At 38.8% G+C, this 20984-nt stretch overlaps 1 long non-coding RNA gene across 1 annotated transcript; it reads left to right on the top strand.

The window, feature by feature from the left end:
* The first annotated feature begins 10329 nt into the window (after positions 1 to 10329).
* LOC146543466 (uncharacterized) lies at positions 10330 to 18276 on the top strand. Its single transcript, XR_014886038.1, has 3 exons — positions 10330 to 11074; positions 14340 to 14449; positions 16204 to 18276. It is a non-coding gene; the product is annotated as an uncharacterized LOC146543466 (long non-coding RNA).
* Positions 18277 to 20984: the final 2708 nt, after the last annotated feature.

Raw genomic sequence — 20984 nt, 5'->3', positions numbered from 1 at the left:
AGAAATACCCCTTACCTCACAATCATGCCTTATGTGATTGGTTTTGGCAGTATGTATATTTGTAATAACTGTTTTCAAGGATGCAGCATGGGAAAAATGAAACTTCATCAGAAATCTGACCAGCACCTTGAGACCTCACAAAGAGTTGAAACCACTGCCATTGAACCAGATTGAGGTTAGTTTCACAAAAACAAGGTCAAATATCCCACTGGTTGTTTGGTTTTGTTGATATCCTTTGTTTTAGCAAACTATTAAACATTAAAATGTTTTGTTATTCATATGTTAACTATATTACATATTTCATGAGGGCAGCTCCAAAAATTGTCTCATGATGTCAGAAGCAAAGGTTGATGGTATGATAATAGAGATTGAATCTTCCTGCCAATATTCCCTTTATATTTTGTTGCTGTCTGACAGGTGGCAGCAGAGAGATGGTCTGATAGAATGGCATCTGACATGGAAATGTGTATGAAACAAAGGTGTGTTGCTGAATTCCTCTATGCAGAAAAAATGGCACCCATTGAGATTCATCAATGCTTGCTGAATATTTATGGAGACCAACAAGTGGATGTGAGTGCAGTGAGGCAGTGAATGCTGTGTTTCAGCAGTAGCAACAGTGGGTCACTTCTGCTGGTACAGGCTTTTATGGGAATGGCATGCAGGGTCCTGTTCTCGCTGATGAAAATGCAGAGCTAATAGTGGTGACTGTGTTGAAAAACAATGTTGTGTAGCTGAGAATTAACTGAGTAGAGTAGCTGAGTAGAGAAAAAACTCTATCAAACAGTGTTACTTGCTCATTATATCCATTGTAGTTTCCATGGAAATCAACAGGTGGCATTATTTTTGGAGCAACTTATATACATGCAGCCCCAGACAGTTCTTCACCCAGTGTGACCCAGGTAAGCCAAAGGTTTGACACCCATGAAGTATGGCTGTGTGAGTTCTTGAAACATGACTTGATTTGCCTCAGTTGGCGGTGCTAGTGGTCTTAAAATCAGTTCATCATCATCTTCGAATTATCAATTCTGGTCTGAAGACAAAATTACAGGGATACTATGCCATGATTTCTGGAGTACTGTGTAAACGTGCAAAGTACGTGCTTGGATGTTCAGGATATTCATCAAAAGTCTTCCTATTTAAAATTTATCATCTTCTTCTTAAATGATGGTGCCAGTATGAAGCCATTGTTTTGTAATGGAAGAACAATATCTCACCAGAGATACAGATATACATTCATTTTAAAATGTCTGCTCTTCAGATCACAGAGTAATTCCTAGCAAATCTATCCAGTCATTATTCATTTTGTATACTGCTCCAAATACAGTTCAGCATACTTGAAATTGATACAACTTTTGTATTAGAATTTTATTCCAAAGCTGCAAAACAATTTGCAGTATTAAGCAGAAATGAAAGAAGTAGCCGTTTTTCTACTGAGTGCTGTCTGGTGGCCTGTGTTTATTTATAGTTTGGTGCAAATAATTGAAGAAAAAGTAATTTTTTAGGTCCTGCTAGCAGTGTGGTGGCTTGCAAGATCTCAGTATCATAGAATCAAGAAGTTTGATCTTGGAAAGGACACCTGATCTAACTCCCCCCTGCTCAAAGCAGGTCAACAGGAGCAGGTTGCTCAGGACTGTGCGTAGCTGGGTTTTGAGTATCTCCAATGTCGGTGAGTCCACAGCCTTTCTTGGCAACCTGTTCAGTCACCCCTATAGAGGGGAAAAAGTCTTGTTTCTCTTATTTTTGTTTTCTAATAAGAGCATATATTCTAATTGTTATTTAAATTATTTTGTGGTCACCAATGCTTACAGTTTATTTGTTTTAATTTGTTGTAATACATTGATGAAATGGTCTGTGCTGTTGTTCTGGATGGGCACAACTAGGCCAAATGGTCAGAGCATGTGAAAATGAGAGTGAGAGTCACTCTGTTGGAATGAGCATTCAGTGCTAAATATAGAAGTGCTGTATATTCTGGCAAATGGTGAGAAAGCAGAACATATGTTGGATACCCTTGACCAGTGTCAAAAGGGGAAGCTGCAGTTGTGTGTGTGTACCTGCATATGAAAGTATTTCTGCTTAATGTTTGTTTTCTGTCATGTGCCTTCATTCTTCTTAATTATTTTACAGCTAATGTGTGACTTCCTGCCCCACGGCCATTGTTCATCTTAATCAGTTCCATAGTTAGGACAATTTGTATTTACTATGCATATTCCCTCCCAAATACTGGTTTTGAAGTAATCACTTCTGTTAGCACAGTGCTTTCCTTCTAGGAATTGTTCTGTTTGTTAGTTTTAAAAGGCAAACTGCATTAGTGAGATGTCTATAGGACAGCTTCTGTTTTCTGCTGTACCTTTTATAAACAGAAGGTGGCAGATATTTCATTTTTGTTCTGGAAAATATGCTGACTTCTGCAGTGTTTAATGATTCAGCCATTGTGCTTTGGCATCCTTACATAGGATGGCGATGGAGACTGCAGTTGGGTTGGAGGGTATTTAGCCTTATTCTTCAGAATTTTTTTTCACTATTTAAAAAATATTGAAAAAATTTTTAGTTAAAAATAGTTAAAAAAAAAAAACAAAAAACAAACACCTCTTAATCATAAGGAATTCAGTCAGGCAGCCTTTCTTTCCCATCACAAGGCAAGTAAACAGGAAAGCAGTTGGGTTTGAGTCTTGGTACTGCTGTTTCAGAAACTGTTGATGATGCCTGCTGAGGTGTGATCCATGTGTACAGGAGTGCTGTATCAGCCCTCCCTGAGGCCTATATGTACACTGCTTATTAGAAGCGTAGGTGGGAACAGAAAGATACTTTTACTAGCCTTTTAACATGGATGTGCTTGCTGGGCTACCTCTGGGGCCTTGCTGGTTGGAATGCTTTTTGGAATGTCCCAGGCTCTGAGCCCAACCCCGCCCTGGAATGTGAGGTTAAATGTTGGCGGTACAAATACAGAGTTTGAATATTGAAATCCTAGAGTTCTCCAGTGCTGCAATTTCAGAAAGCTGGCAAGTGAACCACATGTCAGCTCAGCTGCTCTCTGATTCAAAGAGTAAGCATGCCTTGGGTTGCTGGGGGAAGAGGAGGAGGTAGGATGTTTTTTTGTTTTGGTTTGATTTTTACTTACCCGTTATGACCTGCAGAAGGGCAGGCTTTTCAGACGTTAACTGGCAAGATTGCAGGAGGTCCCAAACAGGTGCGAAGTTGAAAGAAGCCTTCATTCACAAAAGTGTTTTATCAACACTTCTTTAAACCTGTGTTCTTAGAGCTGTTGCCTTATTAAGAAGTCTGCCTGTATTTGAAACTATATTTCTGAGATGGCCTACAAGGCTCGATTCCATCTGTACAACAGTGCAAGAGGCCATTGTTCAGACTTTTATTCTGAGACTATGATGACAAAGCTGATGAGAAACATTAAAAGCAACATGTGAGCCCTTTAGTGAGGGGGGAGTGCCTCGTGTATTGTTAAACAGCAGTTGCCTAGGTCAATTAAGGAGAAGAACTGATGAGCTCCAGAGGGAGCCTAGTCTAGTCATCCTTACTCAAAGGAGTATTAACTTCTGTTTTTATGAGAGGAGGCTTAAAAACTACACATTTGTGGTGTTCACTTGGCTTCCAATTGAAATTCTGTTGCAGGAGTTAATGTGAATCTGCCCATTAAATATCCATTAGGTAAATAAATAAATGCTTTTCCCTTGCTCTGGTGTGGTGGGAGAGTCTCTGTTTTCCTTTTTTAGAAAGTTGTTGTCTGACAGATATCCTCTTGCAGGAGGATGCAAAGCACTGGAGTGCGAGTCTGACATCTTACTCATATTGACTTAATTTTCCTTGATGGTCCCCATGTATTCGTTAGTACTTTAATTTGAAATTTTGTTTGATATGTACAGTGGGCTTCTTGCTTAGTGTTTGGTCAGTGATTGTGACTGAAATAATTTTAATTTATTCACAATTGTAAAAATAGATTTTTCGATTACTGTTTGTGGGGTTGAGCTCACAACAGAATTTGAGTGCAGATCTTCAATCTATCCTGTTAAACTGTTTTAATATTATTTAAACATTTTACCTTTCCTATGAAGTTTTTTTGTTGGTTTGTAACGTTAGCTCTGTGATGCTGGGATGCTGCATGTGCCACACGTCTGTGTACTTGCCACTGTGTATGCTGTGCACAGCTGGTAGTGAGAACTGGTAGCATATTGTCACAGGTCTGTAAGTGAAACTTCTTAAACTGATAAAATGTCTTCCCTCAATGACGTTGGAGAAAAGCCAGAGTAACAAAGATATTAAACTGAAAGTTAATACCTCTTCATCTTTTTCAGTGTTGGAAAATATTCTCTTTTGGAGTTAGGAAACAAAAGGACTCTGATCAAGGTTCATTAAGAAGTTTCTCGGTGACTCACATTACTTGATTCAATGTGTGCTTATCTACTTAAGAAATTAACTGTTGTGGTTTTCAAGTTTCTCATGTAGCAAAGATTGGAATGCCACTTAGTACTTTACTGTCTCAGTAGCTCTCTGAATAATTATAAAATTTAAAGCAAATATCTTGGCATCTGTGTATCTGCTCTAGTTACATACTCATAAGAGTTCCAGGCAGCAAACAAAAGTTGAAACCATAATCGTTTTCTTCTTGCTGTGCTGAAATAAGCAAATCCTGGACGCCAGACAGAACACAAGTAAACATGTCTGGGTAGATGTACCTATAAGAACCACAAAACCCATGAGATCTTAAGGGTGTTAAAAACAATGTGGGACAGTTTCACTTCAGCAGTAGCATACATTTCTCTCCCCTGTAAGGCACACATTGCTTTTTTTGTAATTTGACAGGAGTTAATCAAACATTATGGTCATTAGGTGGGAGGGAAATGCAGATCAAGTCTTTTGTATTGCCGTAAGAATGGTAAGATTTCAGAAAATTCAGGAGTAAGCAAGTAAATCGCTGTTAGACTGTGATGCCTACCTTTCATATCAGTGACTTGTTTAGTGTGCCCTGTGACATTATCTTATTACAGCTAACACCAGCTTGCGTATTTTGCACTACATGAGCGTGGAAAACAGTTGTAGTACTTAGTGCTTATAGTTCTTAGGCTATATAAATACTGCATTGTGAATACTAAATCAGTAGAGATTTAATAAACTATCTTCTCTCTTGTTAACTTTTATGAGTAGGCCAAATGTTACAAGTAGACTGTAAAATTTGTTGTGGTTTATTCACCAGTATAGGTGATGTATGAAAATTGCAGTGTGATCTGAGATGTGTTCGCATCCTATAACGGCGGTGATGCTACCAGAAGTGGAGAGATGAGTAGAGCAAGTAAAAAGAGAACTAGTCATAGGCATCTCACTGCACAGTTCGCACAGCTGAATGCATTTACCTGTAGATTCTGTCTTCAAAACCATTTTCCTGTGCTCATATTCTGTGAAATGGAGCCAGAGTATACTAAGATTCTCTCCATTCATTGTTAGAAACGAAGACTGACATTTCAGATTATATCACTGTTCTGTGGAAGCAAATGCAGCTCCAAATAAGATGGAGGACAGCTTGCATCTTGTTTCGTCTTGTGGAGAGCCACACTGAAGGCAAATGGATTTGCTCCACCCCTACTTGGTTCTTTTTTTCATACATCTTAATTTAAGGGAAAAAAAAAAAAAGTAATTTAGATGAAGAGGAGATTTTCCATAAAGGGTTGATAAATTTCCATGAAAGGAAGAGCTAACCTCATCCTGTTAAAAAATATCTTGCTTTTTCACCTATCACTGCTAGATTGCCATTCTGCTTACCATTTCTCTCTCAGCCCAGCCTGTGTACTCACCAGATCACCTGGTCGGAGAAAACATTTCGCCCACACAGTTCACACTGTTCTCACTTCCCCTGTGTTTTAGAACACTACACGCAAGCTGTTGTTGTAGTGATATCCTATATGGCCCAGCAGAACAGATGTTTCTGTGTGAATGCATGTACAAAAAGCAAATTCTCTCCTATACAGATTTCACTTTTTTGGGTGGAGTCAAACCTGATCCTCAAGCTATGAAATCTCTAGATGGTAACATAGTAGCTGTCCTGTTTTAGGGTGTCCCAATCCCTTAGTTGTATCCTTGCAGAACAGATACCTGGGGACAGTGGAAAATGCTTCTTTTTAAAAGCCAGAGGTCTGTAATTTATTACTCAAAAGCCAGAGGTCTGTAATTTATTACTCCTGGTTGAAATGTTCTTCTTTAACATGTCTGTGGCCTACTCTTTTTCTTTTCTCTGCAATAGTTTTCCCCAGTGTAAGTTCATGACAAGAGTACCTATGAGCAAACAGGAGGGACATCCTTCAGCTTAGTATGAGGTAGTCCTGTGCTTTTGAGCAGCCCTGTTTAGAAGGACTTGAGGATCCTGGTAGATGAAAAACTTCACGTGAGCCAGCAGTGTGCATTGTCAGCCCAGGCCAACAACATTCTGGGCTGCATCTAAGGAGGGATGGCCAGCAGGAAGAGGGAAGTCCCCCTCTGCTCTGCCCTTGTGAAGCTCCATCTGGAGTACCACGTCCAGGTCTTGGGCCCCAGCTCAGGAAAGCAGCTCACTATATTCCATCTTCCACTGGTAAGTTTGGTTGGTTTTTCTGTAGCTGTGACTTAAAATGATTCTGTCTAAATACAGCTCAACCTTTAGACAAAAAGCATTTTGTACATTTTTAACAGACTTTGGGATACTGACAAAAGCTGCTCTTGGCTTACTGAAGTTATTCTTCACTCCAGTTGGTGTGGGACTGGGAAAGGGTGTCCTGGAAGGGTAATTCAGAATAGTTTCTGGTCTCATTTGTTTTTTTAGTTTCACTGAGGTGAAGTTAGCTTTTGTAAATACCATTCTTTTTTCCATTTCAGTATTTAGAGAAGGCATGTCAAGCTCAGCAATGCTTTTATCTGAACATAAATAGTTACCATGTTAATCCCCAAATTTCCATTGCAAGCCTTTCTTACATCCTTGGGTGAATGAAAATGAATAATGCACTCGAGTTACCAGTGCAGTAGTGTGCAGGTGTCGACTTCTGTTCAAGAAGGTTTGTAGCTGGGATATGAACCAATTAATCTGTTTTCTTCCTATCTTTGCTTGGCAGTGATTGTTTCAGTACTATATATCATGGAACAGTACAAATGTCTCTTTGATTTTTGTCTTGTACCACCTATTACATTCAATTGATGTTGGTACTAGTTGTCACGATGCTATTTCTATAACACCTCCATTTATACATATGCAGACAGTAAGGAGGCTTTAACTAAAGTGGAATAAGCTGCTGGTTACAGTCCAGTTCTTAGCATGAAACATCCTGTTGACAACCTCAGCACAAAGATCAGTGGCAGAAAACGAAAAAAACAATTAAAATAATTTTTAGTCCTTTTAGGTACAGTATCTCCAGGGCAGCACTCAGAATTAAGTGATATGGGGCCCTGTGGAGTTTGTGCTGTAGCTGATCTCCTGAAAGAATTCAATAATGTTCACACTTTGACAATTTTATGTGATTTAGCACAGACACTAGTGAGATGAGAAGGTACAGACCAACTGGATGCGCAGTTGTTTGGTAAGGTTCTGTATGATTCTTGAAATGGAACTGGGAAATAGCTTATATTTCTGCCCAGTACACTTGTCATCTACCACTCAGTATTTTGTAGTCAAGTTCCTAACTTTTGCACAGCTGATAAAAGCTATCAAATTTATTCTGTTAATTTGTATAGATTACTCCATTAAACAGCAATACATAATATTGAGCTCTGTCAGCAACTTTTGTATTATAAACACATCCACAGTTCATAATGAACTGCTGTAGTTTTACACAAAACTAGCACCAAGAGGATCTTCCTTGATAAGTGAGGAAGTTGCATGATCTGTCATTAGCTTCCTCCTAACGAGAAACAACTATCTTCAACCACATCTTTTAACTCCCACACCATTGTGGATATTGAGATACTAAGCTCGGTTTATTTTAAAGGTCATCAAGTGAGATCTAACACAGTTTCTAAACTATAAACAAAACATAGCTCCTCAGGAGGAAAATGCAGATTATCAAAAGTGAGTGAAACTTAATACCAGCATCTAAAAATAGCTTTTCTTTATGGCTTAAAAACTTTAGCAATTATGCACAGGGTTTGTTTTTTTTTGCTGTTGTGAGATAAAGTTTAGGTCCATGTGAAAGGGAGTTTTATTTTCTATATAATAGCAACATCCAAAATAGGCCAAGTGCTAAGAGCGTACAGAACGTTCACTGTGAAGAATTCACTGTCTAAGAGAATGAACATGAAAGGCAGAGCAGGCAGGATATACTATAAAGAGAGGGTAGAAAGTGGGGAGGAACAGAAAGGTGCCTGACCCATTTTTCAAAAGGGTAGAAGAGAAGATGGAGTGCATCTGTTTGTGTTTTTTGCCTTCCCTGTGAAAACAGAGATTGGATGTGGTAGTGGGCAAGGAAGCTGTGACACTCAAGAGTGGATTCATATCATGTTGGAAAAGAAAGAAAGACTTGCATAAGGCTGCTTAAAGAATGTATTGTTGCATAAAGCAGTTAGAAGAAAGTTAAAATAGTCAGGGACCTGGAAATGGGGATACATGAAACAGTATCAGTGTAATGGAGTAATGATTTACTGTTGCCCTGAATGCTTGTACTGGTGATTTAAACATAGTTCTGAGATGTTGCTAACATTCTGAATTCAGTTCTACCCACTATGATAATAGCAACATCATTTCTTTTATATGGTTCCTGTCAGTAGATGATTTAAAATGGAGGTCAGCATTGTTTCAGGTTTCTGCTAGCTGTAAAGATTTAGACTGAATTATTTACAAAGTCTGAAAGGCTGTGTAATTAGTTGGATTAAAGTAAGATATTTTGGGGTTGGACTCAATGATCTCTGGAGGTCCCTTCCAACTCCTACAATTCTGTAATTTTGGATCTAAGTTCTTACAAACTTAAGAGCTACTTAGCTTGGAATTTTGCCTTAAACATTTATTCTGCTAGAAGTTTTAGAATTCTGTGCTTAAAAGAAAGGAACTGGTTTCCAGTACTTCATGGAGACTGCATAAGACTGTTATGAAACATATTATACTTTACTGTGATTAGAGATGGACTGAGGGATGCCAAAAGGGATATTGAATGACCATCAGTTAAAGAAGTTGCCTTCTGTCCTTCAATCTCACGTGTACTAGAATGGCACTGTGTTTGAACTACATTGCCAGTATGTTCCTAGGACTAATTATTCCAGAAAAAAATAACACACACTTCTCAAAGAAGCTCAAAGCTACTAAACAAGTGACTGTAGCATTTAATTAAAATACACGAACACTTTTTTTAGAAAGAGAAAAATGTGGAGATATAACTAAGTCAAGGGACTGCAAAAGCTGACTTGACATCTGTTCTGAGCTCTTTCATTGAGTATTCAGACTCACCAATTGTTTCATCCTTTTATAGTTCCATTCCTTGGTGCCAGAGACCCATGGTAAGTTTTCAAGGCTCACGTACTTGGTTATGGTTCAAGCCAAGTTATCTTATCCTTGCCTCCAATTTCTTAGTGCAACTTCTCATGGTCTTCACCACCTCCACTGTGCCAGCACAGATGTTTGCTAATGGTTGCTTTTATTTTTCAGGTGAGCCAGGCCTGTGGTCTGATTCACTTCGGGACCACACAAATGATGCAACAGCAAGGGTGACACTTAGGCAAGAAAGGCTGTGCAATGGCAGAAAGTCCCTTATGAGGGTAAAGAGGGGCTGCTGGAGTCAATAGTCATCACCCAAGAAAGGACAGGACAACCACAGGCTCATTATTTCCAGGCCCCGAGAAGTGTCTCTCATTGGCCTAACCTTTGCGTTTGTGCATCCTAGCTATGTGCAGGGTTGTGATTATTCAAACCAGAGTTACAATTTTTGCATTGAATTATTGCTACAAATAGTGAGAATTGTGTCAACAAAAGCCCTCCCAAACAAGGACACTGTCCATTGGGAAACAGTTTGCTCTGCAAATTCCTGAGAACAGATATGATGAATGTTATTTCCATGTAATTGAAGTTGCATTGTTAAAATAACAGCCAGAATGATTGGCTACTGTCAGATGAGCTAGGCCAAAACAGACTTCAGAGCCAGACTAACTTCTCAAGTTCTTTCTTCAGTTTTGTAGAACATCGTGCACCAGTGCAGCGAAATATGTACTGCAGGGATTTTGCCAGCAACAGCTCATACAGCTGCCTTGTAGCCAGCCTGGCTATGCCTGCACAAGCTATAGCTCTTGAAAATGCCAGCAGTGTGCATATGTTGTCATGGTGGAAGAAATTGGTGGGTCAGTGTCTGCATTACCTAATAGCAAAATAGCTGTAATTCTGACAGAGTATCCATTTGCTTTGATGCACATCAGTCTGAGTTTGATGGAAAACTCCATTTCTGAGGATAGATTGTGATTTTTGGGGAAGACTGTATCATTTAAAGCGTTTTATTACTTCTTGTTAGCCCACAATAGGAATTACAGCAGCAGAAAAACTATCTAAACAAGTGTAGAATCTAAAATCAAATTATTTGTTGGGTTCTTTTCCTTTCCCCATCATCTTCTGAGAAGGAAGAATATTTTGGAATTGTTATTGAATCCATGATACATTTTATACATTTATTTAGGGAATACATGCTTTGGAAAAGGTTTGCATCAGTGTTTTCTACGGGCTGAAGTCCTCTGTCTGTGATTGAGATACAGCACAGTCAGTTTTACTGTTGTGTTGCAGAGTCAGTTCTAGATAGGTACCCCCGGGCACCTCTTCCTGTCTCCACATCACCCTCTCAGTTCTGCAAGTGCATCTGTGCACAGCTGTTCGACTGCCGAGACCGGGGGGCTGCTGCAGGCTGAAAACAAACCAGCAACATAGAGTGTTCTTGTTGGGTGGATTTTTGTGATAACCAAGGGCCACTGCTGCCAGAAGTGCTCTTACTCTCATCCAGACTGACTTTGAGCCAGGCTGTCTTGTTCCAGGGCTATCCAGGGCCCCACAGTTCACATTACCAGATACTTTGGACAGTGTCTCACTCCCAAATGAAAAGATGAAAATAGATACTTTTTCAACGCAGAAGTGGCAGCTGTAAGTATTTAAAGAGTAGATATTGGCAACTATAAATGAGCTGTAATGGGAGCTAAGTGGATACTTGCATGGCTAACAGACAAATAGCATTCTTGCATAAAGTGCGTTTTCTTTCCCGGTAGTAAGGCAGTCAGAGTTGCTTCTTGACTGTAACAGATGCTGTGCTATTCTACATACACATAAGGTAGCAGCATATAATATTGTTGCAGGGTTAGTCTGTAACAAACAAAATCTGTAGCAATTCAAAATTTGGATAGAAGATTAGATTTGTTTCTTCTTGCAGCAGTTTCTGAGTTAACTGGTTTTAATTGTAAAAGATTATTTTTAAAATAGAATTGCCAGAGGCAGAACTTTACAGATCATTAAAATATAAAGACTTTTTTCCAAATGGTCATCAGTTTTTCTCTTTAAAGAGACTGCTATACAGTTGCCTACACCTATGGTATTCCTTGGGTTTCCTAAGTGAGATTTTGATCCTTTCTTCTTTAGCTAAACCGTGGCATTCATTCACTCTGTTTTGGGGAATTAATAGCCATGGTAACTGTCAGTGAGAACTCTGTCCAGTCTCTGGAGTAGCAGGAGCCAACAAAAAGGAACACTTTTCTTTCATTGCTTTCCAATGGTTCTCTGATCATTTGCCATGAAAAGCAGATTATTTTGACAGAACCAGGTTAGGGAGTGGCTGCATGTGTAGTCAGACTAGCAGATCTGAGAGGACTGGCAATTACAGGGTGTGTGAAGGAGTTTTTCTCCTAATACAGATCAGCCATACAAGTCTGACCATGACACTGAGTTCAGCAATGCTCCTTGTCTGTTCCCTCTCAAATCTCGAGATCCGATCTCAAGATAACTTGTGATATCAGTTCTTCTTTCAAAAAAGGAGGCCATATAAATATTCTGTTTATGGTCCATATGATTTCTGAATGATGAACATGAACATCTGATTGCTTTAGACAGGCAAACAAGCTGGATCCTTTGCTTTATTTGGCTCCAAGCTGAATTGGTCCAAAAGAGCATGAAGGATGGAAAAACGTAAGGAGAAGGCAAAGGTTCAGTAGGAAGAATTGAAAGAAAACTTGTGCCGGGATCCATAGTAACCACTTTTCAACTATCTCTGATGCTTCTCATGAGGATCTATTATTTTCTAAACTAAAAATGTGGTGACATCTTCCACAGTATCTTCTCGATTAATCCAGGTACTTCTTAGAGCTGATGAGATAGGTCATAGATAAACTAGATGTTATCTGTGGATCATTTAACATATATCTGAGAAAGCATATAAGCTTTATGACATTATTTAGTCGAAAGCTCTAGGGCAGATTGGCAACAAAAAAAAAAAAAAAAAAAAAAAAAAAAAAAAAAAAAAAAACTCTACACAGTTGGCTCCAGTCTCCATGTTCCTACCACATCAAAATAAGCATAGATAAGATAGAAGTTCCTTTAAAAGGGTTTATGTGTTTTAGTTTTCATTTCTCTTCTGGCTCCATATTTTTGTCTGGAGAATAAAAAATAAAATAAAAAAAAAAAAGCAAAAAGGAAAAAAAAAACCCACAAAAAAATAAGCATGCAGAATTGCCAAGAATCATTTATAAAGGGAAAGATTTGGGGAGGGAGGAGCAAAACAAAAGTGCCCCTCAGTTTCCTAAAACAAAAACATATTCTTTGGAGTCTCTTTGACAGCTTATAAGTTGATCATTATGTGAAAGGTACTCAGTCTAGTCTCACTGCCCTTCAGAAAATTTACCAGGGTCTGGCAGTATCACTGGGGAAGTGAATATGACCTGTAAACTGATCAAGAGTTAGGGATTACCTCCTCCCTTATCCCAAAACAAGTACTGTATTATATGGAGTAATAACCCAGCCCAGTATTCATAAAAGCTGGGAATAAGCAGCTGCTTAACAGTCCTTTTCTGAGTCTTTAAAAATCTGCCTATGATTTTTTCCCTACAAATGCCTCTATTGTGTAATCTGGTTTGGGGATAGGCAAACATACTGGATCTTGCAAGTCTGGAAATTTATGTGCGGTTATAAAAGTCTGCATATTTTAATATCTAATTTTCCAATAAACTGCAAGAGTCAGTAACAATAAGCTTGTTCATAAAACTGTTGTATGCAACTGCAATACCATCTGAGGTGGGAGGGAGAAGGGGAGACCCCCTTAAAGAAAGAACTTACTACATTGTGAGTTCAGCTGTGAGTCTTTATAAGTGGGTATCTCTTTGGTCCTCATAACAGGAGTCTGAATTATAGGTAGATGGGGTTGCGGTTTTTTTGGAAGAGAAGGGCAACATTATGTAGTTTGTGCACAGAAAAACAGCAGATTCCACTGGGAGTTTTGAATACACAGCACTGAGATATCTATCAACACTGCTGACAAGAGATTTTTGTCAAATAATGTCATAGATATTTACTAGCCAGTTGACTTGGATGTCTTTGATATTCGACTTCTTCTGAGGACAGCTAGTCCAAGGAAGTATTAACCATACCTCTATGTTCCATACCTGTATGTATGATAGAGCACGTTCTCAGCTATAAAACACTATTTCTCAACACTGTCACTGCCACTAGTTATGTGTTTCTGCCAGCAATGAACAAGAGCCTGCATGCTGAGCTCGTAAAAAAAAATCTGTACCAGCAGAGGTGACCACTGTTTCACAGCTGCTGTGATGGTATTGTTGCTAGGAAAACGTTGACCACATAGCCCTACTTTCACTGTGCTCACATCCACTGTTTGGTCTCCATTAAAGTTCAGCATGCATCAATGAATGTCAATTGGGAATAGCAATCTTTAGGCATGGAGTATGCGATTCCTCACCTTTGCTTCATACGCATTTCCATGAAGCTTCATTTGAAGACAACATTATATGAACTTGGTTATTCGTGGAACCCGAGTTATTTTTTCAGGTTAAGTGGAGCATTTTGGGTTAGTGCTTTGTACCTAAAAATCAGAAGTTGATTTGCATGCTGACTATGAAATGGAAACAGTGTTTTCTTCTTTAGCTGCTTCCTGCCAATTTTGCCATATCCAAAAAGGAAACATTATAGAATTAGTGACTCAGCTGTAATTTAAGTTGTACTGTTTTAAAATAAATTCCTTCTGCTTTGTTAACTAATAACAGTAACAATTCCTGGTAAGGGTTCTGAACTGCATGCAGCTTTTCAGTTTTCACCAAAATTTTACTTTACTATACCATTGTCTTTTTCAGTAACAGGAGACAAAGTCAGTTTACATAGGATAAATCTCACTGTAATCTTCTATTTTTAGACCAGAATTTTTCCCCTACAACTTCTGAAGACAAAACACTATGTGAGAAGTCGACTACTCTGATTGTATTCCAGCTGAGAACAGAAATAAAAGTGCCAGCAGCATCACAAGTAAGCTTCTTTCTCACGAGACTTACAGCACTTTTTTTTTTTTTTTAAACTGAGAGCGTTCAGATGAATATTCAAACTCTTAGATGTTTATCTGAACTATACCCACACTTTTTAACCTCTGTAGCATATACTTCTATCTGAGACCAAAAAATACATCTATCAGAGCCATGGCTTAAAACAACAATCATCCCTAGAGGACACATTGTTTGTTTTCAGTCACTGATACGAATTGTGGGGAAGGGGTACGTTTCTGAATTCTTGTCCAAGTGGTTTAAAGAGTCTCCAAAAAGGAATACAAACTTTAAGTTTCAGTCTGTTTTTCCTCATGATTTATAATTGCCTATCACTTATTTCTAACGGTGATCCTTTGAAGTGATTATCTTTCTCTTTGCTGAATGCAAAACCTCTGTAACTAAGACTAACATGAGAAAATCCAGTACCAAATAATTCAAATGCCCTGGCTTTGTCACTTGCAATAAGCCTCAGTATTTGCTTTTCAGACTTACTTTCTCCTACTTTCACAATCGATCAACCTCATCACCTTTTTTTCTGAAGTCACTCTGTAGGAGTGTACTCACAGCATTTACCTCGAGATAGCATCAATTCATTTGTAAGCTTGTTCATAGAGCCTTTTACTGGCATTGGTGAAGAACATGGATGCATCAGCAGTGGATTGGAGCATTTCTCTTGAGCTATTGCTTGAGGGCAATGCGCAGTTCCTGGTACTGTTTCACTGCACAAAGTGTTTGGCAGCAGTACTAACTCGAGATGTCCTTGGTCTGCCTTTCTTATTGCAGCCACTGCACCACCCCTGGACAGCTGTGCTGACACAGCTCATTGTGGGGCCATACTTTGGATCAGATCATGGAACTTATCCAACCTTAACAACGTCTCTCCACCAAAATAAAGAATGAAGCTAGGCCTGTTTCTCGATCTGGCTCACAGGTGGTCTCACAAATGGCTGTGCCAAAACAGCTGAGCTGACAGCATGATCCCATGGTGCATGGGAGAAGAAACCAGTAAACTGCAATTACCTAGCACCATATCACCATATTCTGATTAGTCTCAAAGTACAAAAAGGTGTAATTATTAAATTTATTTCCTAGTACTTGTAATTGCAGTTGACCCTAATTGCCAGGTTGATGATTTTAAGTGATTAGAGGAGGTTTTCAGACTTAGCTGCTATACTTTGTCATGTAGCCTAAATTCATTTATTCATTCAAATTGATTGAAATGTTGCTAGAAGATCTATACCAAATATACCCAGTTGGCACTAATGGCAGCCTGATCAACTGGTGTGGATCAAAGCATTGCCTCTTTTGCTAATTATCCTTTAATTGCTAAGTTAATATCATTTTTGTTTTCTAATCTGGTGCAGTAAAGATACATGTTTAAAACAACAACAAAGGTCCTGCACATTGGGTCAGGTCTGGCTCTGTTCTGTAGATTAGAGTATGCCCTGGCATTCAGTCAAATTGAACAGATTCCAGTGATTTGTGCATTGAATATGACTCGTGCTGGCTTTTCTTCTAAGACTTGGGATCAGAAACCTGTGATTGTGTGTTTGCTGTCTTGCATTCGTTCTCCATGGTTTGTTCTTTGATCCATCTTGCTGATGCTCCAATGTTTTAAACCCTTTTTTTTTTTCCCCCCTCTGTCTCTGCTGAGGAGCAAGGCAAGCAATAGAAAACAGTATTGAAGCAGCATACTCCTCCTCATCAGGTTTTTTTTTTTTTTTTTTTTTTTTTTTTAAGAATGTATGTTCGTTTGGTACAAATTACTCTTTTATGGAGGTGTGCAGAAGGCACAGAAAGGCAGAGGAGCAGAAAGGAGCTATGTGCAAAGTCTTTCACACATCTGCTGTGGCATCACTGAAAAATAGGAGGAAAGCTCCAGCACACACCCAAAAGCCACCACTGAGAGCTGGCTCTGGGGCACAGGCAGGTGAGTCGTTGATGAGGACAACTGAAGTGATAAGTTATAGCCACGATACAGGTTCCATCCTGATTTTCACTATAGATACGTGTTCAGAGATTTGCTGATTAAGCTGTCTGGGCTATCATGGCAGATTTTAGCTGCAAAGGGAGTGTTGCAAGCTGTGTAGGTGGTTGTGAGAGGCACCCTGCTCACCCAGCCCAGCAGCAGCCAGTGGGACACTTACCCAGAGCCCCAGAGGCAAAGGCGGCAGGCTGAGCTGAGCTGAAAAAACCTGCTGCTTCCAAGGGAAACTGATCCCATTCCCACCCTGTACTGCCTCAAGCAGAAAATTAACATAGCAAAAGTGAGTGAGACGTTTTCATCTGGTTCAGTGAGTGAAGTCAGTTGTCTGATGGCCACTGTGGGGAAAGTGAGCACAAACCATCTTCCTGTGGCAGAGAAGTGTAGGGCCACTGCAGCTAACTTACTGCCCCTTGGTCTGTTTTTACCAACAGCTTCTAATAAGTTATGCTGGGTGATTTGTGACTTACAGCTGAAAGATGTTACTGTTCCCTTCTCAAAGGTATTAGATTCAGTGAAGTTTTATCCGTTTAATTTACTAGCTGCCATATTAGTGGTCTCTAAAGCTAATTATAGTTTAAGTCACAATTTAGGCTGTGAACTGTGGTGCTCATATAAGATGGTTACCAGTGACTGTTGGACAGCTGGTGGTCCCGGGGGTTTGTAGCCTCTTGCATCAAACTTGTGTGAGACTGAGCTCACTGAGGTCCCTCCCCTGTGCCACTCACACTACCAAATAATGAGCCAGTTCAGGGAACCGAGACAAAAAGTTGCTTTCTTTGGAGAGCTGCTTTTAACTGGCTCAGATCCCTGAGCTGATTTCCTGCACACTGCTCACATCAGCACAAATCTCTGAGCAGCTACGGGGAGGGTGGATAGTCAGACTGTGGCAACTGTGCATTAGGTTGGCTGAAGGTGTAGGAATGCATCCTAAGCTGAAGCAGGAGAAGTAGAAAATCTTTTCTTTAAAAATACTGTTTGGGCCACTACTGAGAACTGCAGAGATGTTCAGTACAAATAAATTTAAATCCTGCATGATTTTACTTTAACTTTTGAGTCATATTTTGACCGGTTATATTGAAATAGATTTCCCAAAAATAAATTCTTCCCACCCTTCCATTTAAAGACTGGCCATTCTGGTGATGTTAGGGGTTAATTAGTTCATTTTCTCAAATGTATTTCTGGGATATATTCCCTTTAACTACTTCGACCCATAACCTCATGTTCTGAGAGTTACTTAACCTTTGGTCTTGTACCATTTACTGGCAGTCATTCCTTTCCTTTTAGGATCTTTTTTATTTGTGATTCTTTTAGCAGTATTAACCACATATAGCTACTGTTTCCTACCATGAAGCCTCAGTGAATTGATGTTACACTTTATTAACAGAAGGACGTATCTCACAACGTTGCTGACACCAGGAACACTGTGTTAATTCTAAATGTTGACATAATTTATTGTAATATATCTTGTAATCCCAGATTAAATTCCTATTAAAATATTCATGAAATTTATTCTCCAACTAAAGGATTGCTAGAGTAAAAGAGTTAACTTTGCCTGTATAGTGTATGAGGTTCTATGCCTTAACAAGCTTGGATTTCTTTCAAGTTTTACTCAAACAGTAACGTTTCTTGGCTTGCAATTGTTCTCTTCTCTAAGTCATTTTAAAGCTTAATTTTAAACTTTTACCATCAATTTTATAACAACCTCAGTACAATTTGTCAGGGCATTCCCAGTGGCAAAAAGAATTAAAAAACAACACGAAGAAATCCAGTAAGACTGTTTTTAATACTCTGAAGGTATATAAATATAAACTTTGAAACTATTTTTAGTTTGATCTTTTGTCTGATTCACTGGTACATACCACTTGTTTTCTACCAGGCACAGTCACAGCCTGGTAGCCAGTTGAACTGGGTTTACAACTTTGGAAGCTGCTAGACAAATAACTTTCATGTGCTGTCTTGACTGGAAAATATTCATTTACAGTTTATGGCTATACTGTAGCAGACACACCCCTTCTTTTGTGATAATAAATATGAAACACTATTCTGTGAAATGCATATTTAAATATTGACTTTTTGGAAGGTTCTACTGTAAAAAATTCACAAGCATAAATTACACTTTTTCTTAATATAGGTAAAACTCGGTACAAACAGTTTCCCATTTGGTGCCTCTGGTGTTTCAGAAGGCTTTTCCTTTTAATGGTTCTTGAACAACTGTATAAACCCAGAGGATTAGAGTCTGCCTGCAGGAGAGCACCAAGAAGGGCAGCTGTTGCTCCCTTCAGCATTTTTTTGCTGAGCAAAAGCATGTCAAAGCCATCAGAACAGCTTAATGCTACTGCATGCTAAAAAAGCCATGCATTATAGTGATTGTGGGTGCATACAATACTGCTGACTGCTTCCTGCTGAATCCCTGCCCAGCAGAAACCACTTCATGGCTGATTGATTTTTTCTTGTTTTTCAATTGAGCAAAACTGGAGAAGATGTATATGTTTAAATTCAAATGGAAAACTAACTAGCAGATTCCAGAAACTTTGCCTTTTCTTGTCTGTGGTACATTTAGTTCAGCAGAAGGGTTTAGTAAGTTAATGAAGAACCTTTCAAGAGGAACTAACACCTCCCTGTATTTTATTCTAAAAGATATGTTAGTTTATAAATACTAAAGTAATTTTTCTAAAAATAACTTGGTCCCATCCTTTTGTTTAGAAACTTGTCATTTTGGGTGGGTTTATGGGCTAATTAGTTTCTATTTTTAATTGTATTTATGGGACATTTTCACGTAAGCTGCTTCAGCCCACTGCCTCCCCCTCTAAGAGGAACTTAACCAAAAGCACGCTATTGCTTTGCTCACTGTTGCTAATGAACACATTATTCCTCATGATCCTCCCCTTGACCGAAACCCTTTTCTTTGCAGAAAACATTTTAGACTGGTCAGCACTGCACACTGAACAAGACTTGGAAAAGATACGTTTGGTTTTATTTCAGTAGGAAATAGGCTGATACAGTCCTGATGCTTATTATGGTGGGCTGTATCCACCCAGTTACAATGACCAAATTGTAGTCATTACTTCTGTAATCTTATGAAAGCATGTCCTTTTTTGGTCTACCTTAGATTTCAGGCTGAATTTCAGATTTTACTTTATTTCCAGCTGTCTCAATGGCTGACCAGATAAAAGTCCTTATATGTGGCACCTATTTTCTTTCATTTATTTGCTGTGGTTCTGAGGTGGGCATTGCTCACACACAAACGTATTTACTCATCTCTTTACATCGCTCTTCCCTTTTACCGTCTTCCTCTTCTATAATCTTTATTCACAACTTTCCATCGTTGCATTAAAACCCTTATATTTACTGTCTGTCTATTTTCTGTTTACAATAGGATAAAAGATAGATTCTATACTAGCAGCAGATATTTCAGCTGGAAAAAATCATCCATCTTTTTAATAATGTTTTGCTTGGCTTTTATTCCATACAAATTCAAAGACTGAAGGGAGAAAAAATCAGCAGAGCATTGATCTTCAAGCTTTTTTTTTTTGCCCTTGTAATTAGATGAATTCCCAGTTGGACTACCTTTCTTGCTCTTTTCTTGACTTTTTTTTTTTTTTTCCTCTTTCTCTCAAATGGTCAAACTCCTTTTTCCTGATTTCCACCCTACTCTATTAAATTTATTTTAAAAATGTAGCTTTTAAACCTTATTATGTCTCTATCAAAGAACTCTTTACTCTTTGCCATGGAATAGTTTTTGAGCTTTTTTTAGATCTTCCCCAGTGTTGCATACTTCTTCCTCCAGATACATGCTTTACAGCAGCTGTAGCTAAAACTCTGGTTTGTGTTAGTCTTCCATCTGTAGAAAAGGCTTTGAAGATGGCTTGCAGAGTACATGGCATCTTTTCATCTTCAGGTTAATGGTTGAAACTTTATCAAATCCATTCTGACCAGCATCTCTTTCCAACTTCTAGTTTAGCACTTAGTCAGCAAGTGTAAACGGAACAGAAATATCTCTGGTACCATCACTGCAAATCAGTCTCCTCACTGGAGTTCATGGAGGTTCATCCCAGGTTCATCCATTAATTTCTGCCTGAACTGGGGAGTTTCTGCTTTTCTTTGGCGGTGTTGGTCTGGCATTCTTCACAAACTATTTCCCTCTAGGTCTTAAGGAACTTAATTTGTGAAGGCCAACACGTTTTGCTGTGCTGCTGTTCCCTCACGGATGTTATGTATACAGTATGTGGGGATTTTCTAATAATTTAGTTTTGGTCTTGCAGCCTATTTTCTCCTAAGGTAGCTTTAAATTTTGATAAAGAGCCTTTCATTTCTGGATCTCAGACTACTTGTTACCAATTACTTTATTTTCTCATGGAGATGACTGGATGGGTTATCTTGTCTCCTAATTGTTACTACCATTTGAGATGCAACTACAATATTTTTACCTAACTGTGTCAGAAATTAGATGTAACACAGAACAGCGGAGAGTAGGCTGCATTCTGAGCAACTGTTGCGTACTTTTTGCTCAATCTACATGTTATGAACCTTGTTA

Source organism: Meleagris gallopavo, chromosome 13 (genome assembly GCF_905368555.1).
Source record: "Meleagris gallopavo chromosome 13, MGAL_WU_HG_1.1, whole genome shotgun sequence".
In the NCBI taxonomy this organism is placed as follows: domain Eukaryota; kingdom Metazoa; phylum Chordata; class Aves; order Galliformes; family Phasianidae; genus Meleagris; species Meleagris gallopavo.
The sequence above is the reverse complement of the archived record's forward strand: the minus strand, read 5'-3'. Positions and strand labels throughout refer to the sequence as shown.